Source organism: Arachis hypogaea, chromosome 18 (assembly GCF_003086295.3).
Source record: "Arachis hypogaea cultivar Tifrunner chromosome 18, arahy.Tifrunner.gnm2.J5K5, whole genome shotgun sequence".
Classification (NCBI taxonomy): domain Eukaryota; kingdom Viridiplantae; phylum Streptophyta; class Magnoliopsida; order Fabales; family Fabaceae; genus Arachis; species Arachis hypogaea.
Window position 1 is genome coordinate 16,698,459 of NC_092053.1, and position 9,152 is coordinate 16,707,610.

The 9,152-nt window shown below is 37.6% G+C and overlaps 1 non-coding gene across 1 annotated transcript; it reads left to right on the top strand.

Moving 5' to 3' along the window:
* Positions 1-1,765: 1,765 nt before the first annotated feature.
* On the top strand, positions 1,766-1,873 carry LOC112773611 (small nucleolar RNA R71). Its single transcript, XR_003188153.1, has one exon. It is a non-coding gene; the product is annotated as a small nucleolar RNA R71 (small nucleolar RNA).
* The last annotated feature ends 7,279 nt before the right edge of the window (positions 1,874-9,152 follow it).

The window sequence follows — 9,152 nt, forward strand, 5'->3', positions numbered from 1 at the left end:
GTTAGATAAATAAACATTGGGTTGCCTCCCAACAAGCGCTTCTTTAATGTCAATAGCTTGACAGTGGGCTCTCATGGAGCCTCACAGATGTGCAGAGCTTTGTTGAGACTCTCCAACACCAAACTTAGAGTTTGGATATGGGAGTTCAACACCAAACTTAGAGTTTGGTTGTGGCCTCCCAACACCAAACTTAGAGTTTGACTGTGGGGGCTCTGGTTGATTCTGCTTGGAGAGAAGCTTTTTCTGCTTCCTCTCCATGGTTGCAGAGGGAGATCCTTGAGTTTTAAACACAAGGGAGTTCTCATTCCATTGAAGGAATATTTCACCTCTGTCAACATCAATCACAGCTCTTGCTGTGGCCAGGAAAGGTCTTCCTAGGATGATGGATTCATCCTCTTCCTTTCCAGTATCCAGGACTATGAAATCAGCAGGGATGTAAAGGCCTTCAACCTTTACTAACACGTCCTCTACTTGTCCATAAGCCTGTTTTCTTGAGCTGTCTGCCATCTCTAATGAGATTTTAGCAGCTTGCACCATAGATTCCCAGTTTCTCTATTACAGAGAGGGGCATGAGGTTTATTCCTGAACCAAGGTCACACAGAGCCTTAAAGATCATGGTGCCTATGGTACAGGGTATTATGAACTTTCCAGGATCCTGTCTCTTCTGAGGCAATGTCAGTTGATCCAGATCACTTAGTTCATTGATAAACAAGGGAGGTTCAACTTCCCAAGCATCAATGCCAAATAATTTGGCATTCAGCTTCATGATTGCACCAAGAAACTTGGCAGTTTGCTCTTCAGTAACATCCTCATTCTCTTCAGAAGAGGAATACTCATCAGAGCTCATGAAGGGCATAAGGAGGTTCAATGGAATCTCTATGGTCTCTAGATGAGCCTCAGAGTCTTTTGGTTCCTTAGAGGGAAGCTCCTTATTGATCACTAGACGTCCCAGGAGGTCTTCCTCCTTGGAATTCATGTCCTCTCCTTCCCTTACAGGTTCGGCCATGGCGCTTATGTCAATGGCCTTGCACTCTCCTTTTGGATTCTCTTCTGTATTGCTTGGGAGAGTACTAGGAGGGATTTCAGTGATCCTTTTACTCAGCTGGCCCACTTGTGCTTCCAGATTTCTAATGGAAGACCTTGTTTCATTCATGAAACTCACAGTGGCCTTGGATAGATCAGAGACTAGATTTGCTAAATTAGAAGCATTTTGTTCAGTGTTCTCTGTCTGTTGCTGAGTGGATGATGGAAAAGGTTTATTATTGTTAAACCTGTTTCTTCCACCATTATTAAAGCCTTGTTGGGGCTTTTGATCCTTCCATGAGAAATTTGGATGATTTCTCCATGTTGAGTTATAGGTGTTTCCATAAGGTTCACCTAAGTAATTTACCTCTGCTATTGCAGGGTTCTCAGGATCATAAGCTTCTTCTTCAGAAGATGCCTCTTGAGTACTGTTGGATGCAGCTTGCATTCCATGCAGACTCTGAGAGATCATATTGACTTGCTGAGTCAATATTTTATTCTGAGCCAATATGGCATTCAGAGTATCAACTTCAAGAACTCCCTTCTTCATAGGCGTCCCATTACTCACAGGATTCCTTTCAGAAGTGTACATGAACTGGTTATTAGCAACCATGTCAATGAGTTCTTGAGCTTCTGCAGGCGTTTTCTTTAGGTGAATGGATCCACCTGCAGAAGTGTCCAGTGACATCTTTGATAGCTCAGATAAACCATCATAGAATATATCCAGGATGGTCCATTCTGAAAGCATGTCAGAAGGACACTTTTTGGTCAACTGTTTGTATCTTTCCCAAGCTTCATAGAGGGATTCACCTTCTTTCTGTCTGAAGGTTTGAACATCAGCTCTAAGCTTGCTCAGCTTTTGAGGAGGAAAGTACTTGGCTAAGAAAGCCGTGACCAGCTTATCCCAAGAGTTCAGGCTGTCTTTGGGTTGAGAATCCAACCATAATCTAGCTCTGTCTCTTACAGCAAAAGGGAAAAGCATGAGCCTGTAGACTTCAGGATCTACTCCATTAGTCTTAACAGTATCACATATCTGCAAGAATTCAGTTAAGAACTGAAAAGGATCTTCAGATGGAAGTCCATGAAACTTGCAGTTCTGCTGCATCAGAGAAACTAATTGAGGTTTCAGCTCAAAGTTGTTTGCTCCAATGGCAGGAATGGAGATGCTTCTTCCATGTAAATTGGAATTAGGTGCAGTAAAGTCACCAAGCATCTTCCTTATATTATTATTATTTTCGGCTGCCATCTCCTCTTCCTGTTCGAAAATTTCTGAAAGGTTATCTCTGGATTGTTGTATTTTAGCTTTTCTTAGTTTCCTTTTCAAAGTCCTTTCAGGTTCTGGATCTGCTTCCACAAGAATGTTCTTATCCTTGCTCCTGCTCATATGACAAAGAAGAAGGCACAGAAAAATAATAATAATAACGGAGATCCTTTATACCACAGTATAGGGATCCCTTTGTAAGTGGAAGAAAAGGGGGAGATAAAGAATGTAATATAATGGAAGAAACACAACTGTGAGGAGGCTAGAGATGTGAGATGAGATGTTAGGATATGAATGAATAAATAGAATAAGATGGGAGAGAGAGAATTTTCGAAAATATTTTTGAAAAAGAGTTAGTGATTTTCGAAAATGGTTTTTGAAAAATGTTAGTAATTTTCGAAAATTTTTGAAATAAAAAATAAAAAATAAAATTAATTAGTTAATTAAAAAGAAATTTTTGAAAAAGAGGGAAGATATTTTCGAAAATTAGAGAGAGAGAGTTAGTTAGGTAGTTTTGAAAAAGTTAAGAAACAAACAAAAAGTTAGTTAGTTAGTTGAAACAAATTTTTAAAAGATAAGAGGTTAGGAAGTTAGACAAGATATTTTGAAAAGATATGATAGAAATTAGTTTTGAAAAAGATTTGATTTTTAAAATCACAATTAATGACTTGATTCATAAGAAATCACAAGATATGATTCTAGAACTTAAAGTTTGAATCTTTATTAACAAGCAAGTAACAAACTTCAAATTTTTGAATCAAAACATTAATTGATTATGTTATTTTCGAAAATTTGATATAAAAATAAGAAAAAGATTTTTGAAAAATATTTTTGGAATTTTCAAAAATAACTAAGAATTTTGAAAAAGATTTGATTTTTGAAAAAGATTTTGAAAAAGATAAGATTTTCAAATTGAAAATTTGATTTGACTCATAAGAAACAATTTGATTTTAAAAACTTTTGAAAAAGTCAACTCAAATTTTCGAATTTGATGAGAGAAAAAGGAAAAGATATTTTTTTGATTTTTGAAATTTTTATGAAAACATGAAAATTATGCAATGCATGAAATTTTTAGATCAAAACAATGAATGCATGCAAGAATGCTATGAATGTCAAGATGAACACCAAGAATACTATGAATGTCACGATGAACATCAAGAACATAATTTTTGAAAAATTTTAATGCAAAGAAAACATGCAAGACACCAAACTTGGAATTCTTTAATGCTTAGACACTAAGAATTCAAGAATGCATATGAAAAACATGAAAAGACACAAAACAAAAAATCATCAAGATCAAACAAGAAGACTTACCAAGAACAACTTGAAGATCATGAAGAACACTATGAATGCATGATATTTTCGAAAAAAAAATGCAAGATGCGTATGCAATTGACACCAAACTTATAACATGACTCAAGACTCAAACAAGAAACAGAAAATGTTTTTGATTTTTATGATTTTCTAATTTTTTTGGATTTTTTCGAAAATAATATGAAAAAGAAAAAATAAGGATTCCAAAATTTTTAATATGAATTCCAGGAATCTTGCCATGTTAGTCTAAAGCTTCAGTCCAGGAATTAGACATGGCTCACTAGCCAGCCAAGCTTTCAAAGAAAGCTCCAGTCCAAAACACTAGACATGGCCAATGGCCAGCCAAGCTTCAGCAGGTGATCATGGATCAGCAGCAGGTGGATGAGCAACAACTAATTTGCTCTTGATAACAAATTGCAAGCCTCAGTCCAAATGATTTTAGACATGGCTTTACAGCCAGCCAGGCTTCACATGCTTCATGAAACACTAGAATTCATTCTTAAAAATCTTGAATAAAATTTTGAAAGCATTTTTATATTTTTTTTTCGAAAACATATGAGAGATTTTTGAAATATTTTTGAAAAATTTTTGAAAATAAAATAAAAAGAAAATTACCTAATCTGAGCAACAAGATGAACCGTCAGTTGTCCAAACTCAAACAATCCCCGGCAACGGCGCCAAAAACTTGGTGCACGAAATTGTGATCTCCAGGCTCGAACAAATCCTGGTAATGGCTCCAAAGCTTGGTGCTCTGATCTTAATTCATAGTTGTCACAACTTCGATACAACTAACCAGCAAGTGCACTGGGTCGTCCAAGTAATACCTTACGTGAGTAAGGGTCGAATCCCACGGAGATTGTTGGTATGAAGCAAGCTATGGTCACCTTGTAAATCTCAGTCAGGCAGATATAAAGTGATAATGGTGTTTTCGAATATTATATAGTAAAATAGGGATAGAGATACTTATGTAATTCATTGGTAGGAATTACAGACAAGCGAATGGAGATGCTTTTCGTTCCTCTGAACCTCTGCTTTCCTGCTATCTTCATCCAATCAGTCTTACTCCTTTCCATGGCTGGCTGTATGCAAGGGCATCACCGTTGTCAGTGGCTACATCCCCTCCTCTCAGTGAAAGATATGCTCACATGCTCTGTCACAGCACGGCCAATCATCTGTCGGTTCTCGATCATGCTGGAGTAGGATTCACCCTCCTTTTGCGTCTGTCACTAACGCCCAACACTCGCGAGTTTGAAGCTCGTCACAGTCATTCAGTCATTGAATCCTACTCGGAATACCACAGACAAGGTTTAGACTTTCCGGATTCTCTTGAATGCCGCCATCATTCTAGCTTACGCCACGAAGATTCCGGTTAGGAGATCTAAGAGATATTCATCCTAGCTTATTTCATGTAGAACAGAAGTGTTTGTCAGGCACGCGTTTATAAGGGAGAAGGATGATGAGCGTCACACATAATCATCACCTTCATCACGTTCTTGGGTGCGAATGGATATCTTAGAAGCGAAATAAGATGAATTGAATAGAAAACAGTAGTACTTTGCATTAATCTTTGAGGAACAGCAGAGCTCCACACCTTAATCTATGGAGTGTAGAAACTCTACCGTATGAAAATACATAAGTGAAGGTCCAGGCATGGCCGAGATGGCCAGCCCCCCTAAGACGTGATCAATAGTCTCCTAAGATGAACAATGGATTAAAACTGAGACCAAAGATGCCTAATACAATAGTAAGAGGTCCTATTTATAATAAACTAGCTACTAGGGTTTACATGAGTAAGTATTTGATGTATAAATCCACTTCTGGGGCCCACTTGGTGTGTGTTTGGGCTGAGCTTAAGTGTTGCACGTGCAGAGGCCAATTGTGGAGTTGAACGCCAGTTTTTGTGCCAGTTTGGGCGTTCAACTCTGGTTTTGGATCCTTTTCTGGCGCTGGACGCCAGATTTGGGTAGAAAGCTGGCGTTGAACGCCAGTTTACGTCGTCAATTCTTGGCCAAAGTATAGACTATTATATATTGCTGGAAAGCCCTGGATGTCTACTTTCCAACGCAATTGGAAGCACGCCATTTCGAGTTCTGTAGCTCCAGAAAATCCACTTTGAGTGCAGGGAGGTCAGAATCCAACAGCATCAGCAGTCCTTTTTCAACCTCTGAATCTGATTTCTGCTCAAGTCCCTCAATTTCAGCCAGAAAATACCTAAAATCACAGAAAAACACACAAACTCATAGTAAAGTCCAGAAATATGAATTTAACACAAAATCTATTAAAAACATCCCTAAAAGTAACTAGATCCTACTAAAAACATACTAAAAACAATGTCAAAAAGCGTATAAATTATCCGCTCATCATATACCCCGTGAAATTAGCGAATAATTAGTTAATAAATTAAATTTTAATATGGAAAATTAAAAATATAAATCTAATATTAAAATAAGATAGAGCTCGTTAAAATAAGAATTTCAAAGAATTTGGCCCAAGATTGGGCCGAATGGGCAGAACCAGTTGAACCGGGCCCAAACCGGGCCTGTGGGCCCAACCAGACCCATTATTTAAATGAGCTTCAGCTCATCATTTCCCTTCCATTCTTCATTACGTTCCAACATCCATGGAAAGGGGAAGGTAAAGATCAAAATGTAACTCCCACTTCCATCCACCATAACTTCTTCATCTGAGCTCCGATCACCGCACCAATTACAGCCACACATCCAGCACGTCGAGCTCTATGTTTCTATTGGATCAATTTCATGGGTAAGCCTCAATTTTATTTCAGATTTTCTACCCCTTTCTATTTGTGAAATTGAGCCCTTGTGATGAGATTTTGCCCAATTTGGTGTTTTAGGTTTGATTTAGCTTGTGGAGCTTATCGAGTTTGAGTTGCTCTACGCGTGGGTAAGATAAAGAGACCGAAACCCTATCTAAGAATTTGAATTGGTGTATTAGATGTTGAATTGGGTATATGTATATGTTGTATATTTGTATTAGGTGGTGTGTTGTAATTGGAACTTGGCGTTGTGGACGTTTGGAGGCTTGGTGGATGATTGGTGCTAAGATTTTGGTGGATTTCTCACGCTTGAGGGGCTGTGTATGTGACTAGTGTGGCTTCCTTGGACTAAACGCGGTGATCAGCCAAGGTATGGTTTAGGTTTTGCGCGTTTAATATATAAGGTTTTGTGAAAACTTAGGTTAGGGGACTATAGGATAAGTTGAAGTGATTTAATGTGTTAAATGATTAGTCGTTATGATATTGAGGGATTGGTTGATGTGGGTATGTGTTGGGTAATTGATAATGTGGGTTGAATGTAAATATATTTATATATGCTAGTATGATGATGATGAATGAAGAATTTGTGATTATGGCAATGTAATGATATGGTTGGGAATTGAATGGTGCTTATTTGGATTTGTTGGTACTGTTATAATGAATAATATTGTGATGATGGTTGAAGAATTTTATGATGATGATAATGCGTATTTGGAATGATATGTTAGTTGTGAGTAAAACTTTTAAAGTTGGATTGAATTGAGGTGTTATTGAGCTAAGGAAATGCAAGGGTAGTAAGAATTGTTGGGTTATGGTGAAGGATAAGTTTTATTGATGGTTATGGTATGTTGAACTGAATGAGAATGAGTTTTAAAAAGGAAATGTGATTTTTGGGTAAAAATGGGGTTTGGCATGTTTTGGTAAACTTTGATTTTTGATGAACTTTGGTAGTCCATAACTTAGTCCTCAAATTTTGGATGAAATGAGGTTTGTTTTGATTTAGAGAATGTTATATAAGCTTGAGATTGATATAAGGTTTGCAAAAAACTGAATTCTATAGAGGAAGTTATGGACGCCGAAAATCCGATGCAAAAAATTGAAATTTTCAAAGTTACAGCAGAATCAGGTTTTCTGGTGTGTGCCAACGAACACTGTTGTGCGCACGCACCCAACAGAAGCAGAAATTTTACCTGTGTGTATGCACGCCTTTGTGCGCATGCACACACTAGGATATGCCTTCTGTTAGTGGTGCTTGCATAGGTGAGGCGCACGCACACCAAGTAATTCCTGGTTGGTGTGCGCATGCACGCTCATACTCTAATTTTCCAACACTTGTATTTTTATAATTCAAACATGGTTTCGAACCTCTAAGCTCCCATTTTTATCCTTTTAACCTTAGAACTCATTAGTAAGCTTAATAATTAGTTGGAGTTAGGAAATTAAGGTAACTTGAGGGTAAAGTAAAGGTTAAAATGAGGGATTATGAATAAGAAGGGTGAAAATGTTATGAAAATGATGAACATTTGTGATAGTGATATGTTGATGAATGATTGAACTCATTTGGAATAAACGAATGTATGCTTGAGATACTTGGGTAGTAGCAAGGATGGTGGTTCATCCCACTTACTCCAAGTTAATGTTTGAGAATTGATAATGACCATGCTTGATTTAAATTGAATAAATGTATGTTTGGGACGCCTGGGTAGTAGCAGCAGTAGTGGATCTCCCACTTGCTCCAAGTTGACCTTTTAAACACCCGCCTGGGTAGTAGTCATAGTAGTGGTTATTCCACTGGCTCTGGGTTAAGCGGGTAGTAGTAGGGGGTTGTAGCTCAAACCCACTTGCTCTGCATGGGTGTTTTAGTCTATGGTTAGCTACCAGGACATGTCGGGTTGGCTATATAACCGACATATGAGATCATCAACCATAGGATAGGCATACATCATGTGCATTTGTTTGCTTGTTTGATATGCATTACCTGGGTCTGCCTAATTGAGTATATACCATGCTACTTGTTGTATTTGCTGCTTGTACTACATGTGTCCTACTTGTGCGTGATATTATTTGATTGCTTGTCTCTGCTGAATCTATGGTGATGGAGGAACGGAGGAAAGGTGAATTTGTTTGATGTTAATGTTAGGATTCAAAGTAGGCAGGTTTAGAATCTTTTAGATCATCTATCCCCTTTTATGGCTTCTGTTTAGAGTTTAAGTTTTATAATTGTATGTTGGAGTTCTAGGATTGCTTCTGGCATTCCCAGGACCTTATATATTATATGCGTGGTACCTTTACCATGCTAAGAATCTCCGGTTCTCACCCCATACTGTGTTGTTATTTTTCAGATGCAGGTCAGAAGGCTTCTCGGTATGCATCTAGATTTCTGAAGCAAAGTGGTTTCTGGGTTTCTTTTGCTGTTTAGTTTATGTATATGTGTACTTAACGTTCTCTCCGAATAACTTGTTTATTTTGTTCCTCTTAGAGGTTTGAGGAGAGTTAGGGTTTTCATTTATGTATTTTGTATTTTTGGAATATGTATATATGTATATAAATATTCTCCGGCCAGCCTTGGCTTCGCAGGCTGAGTTAGGAGCTTGTTATTTTGTATTATTGACCTTCTACTCGTGTCATCTGTACACATTTATTATTGAGCTTTAGTTTTCTTCTCACGCAAGTAACCACGTCTCCTGAGCGTTGCGCTTTAAATTTTACGATTTGTTTTACCTATTTTTCAAGGCTCCTAGTATACTATCTCTTTTCATTAATATATATATATATATA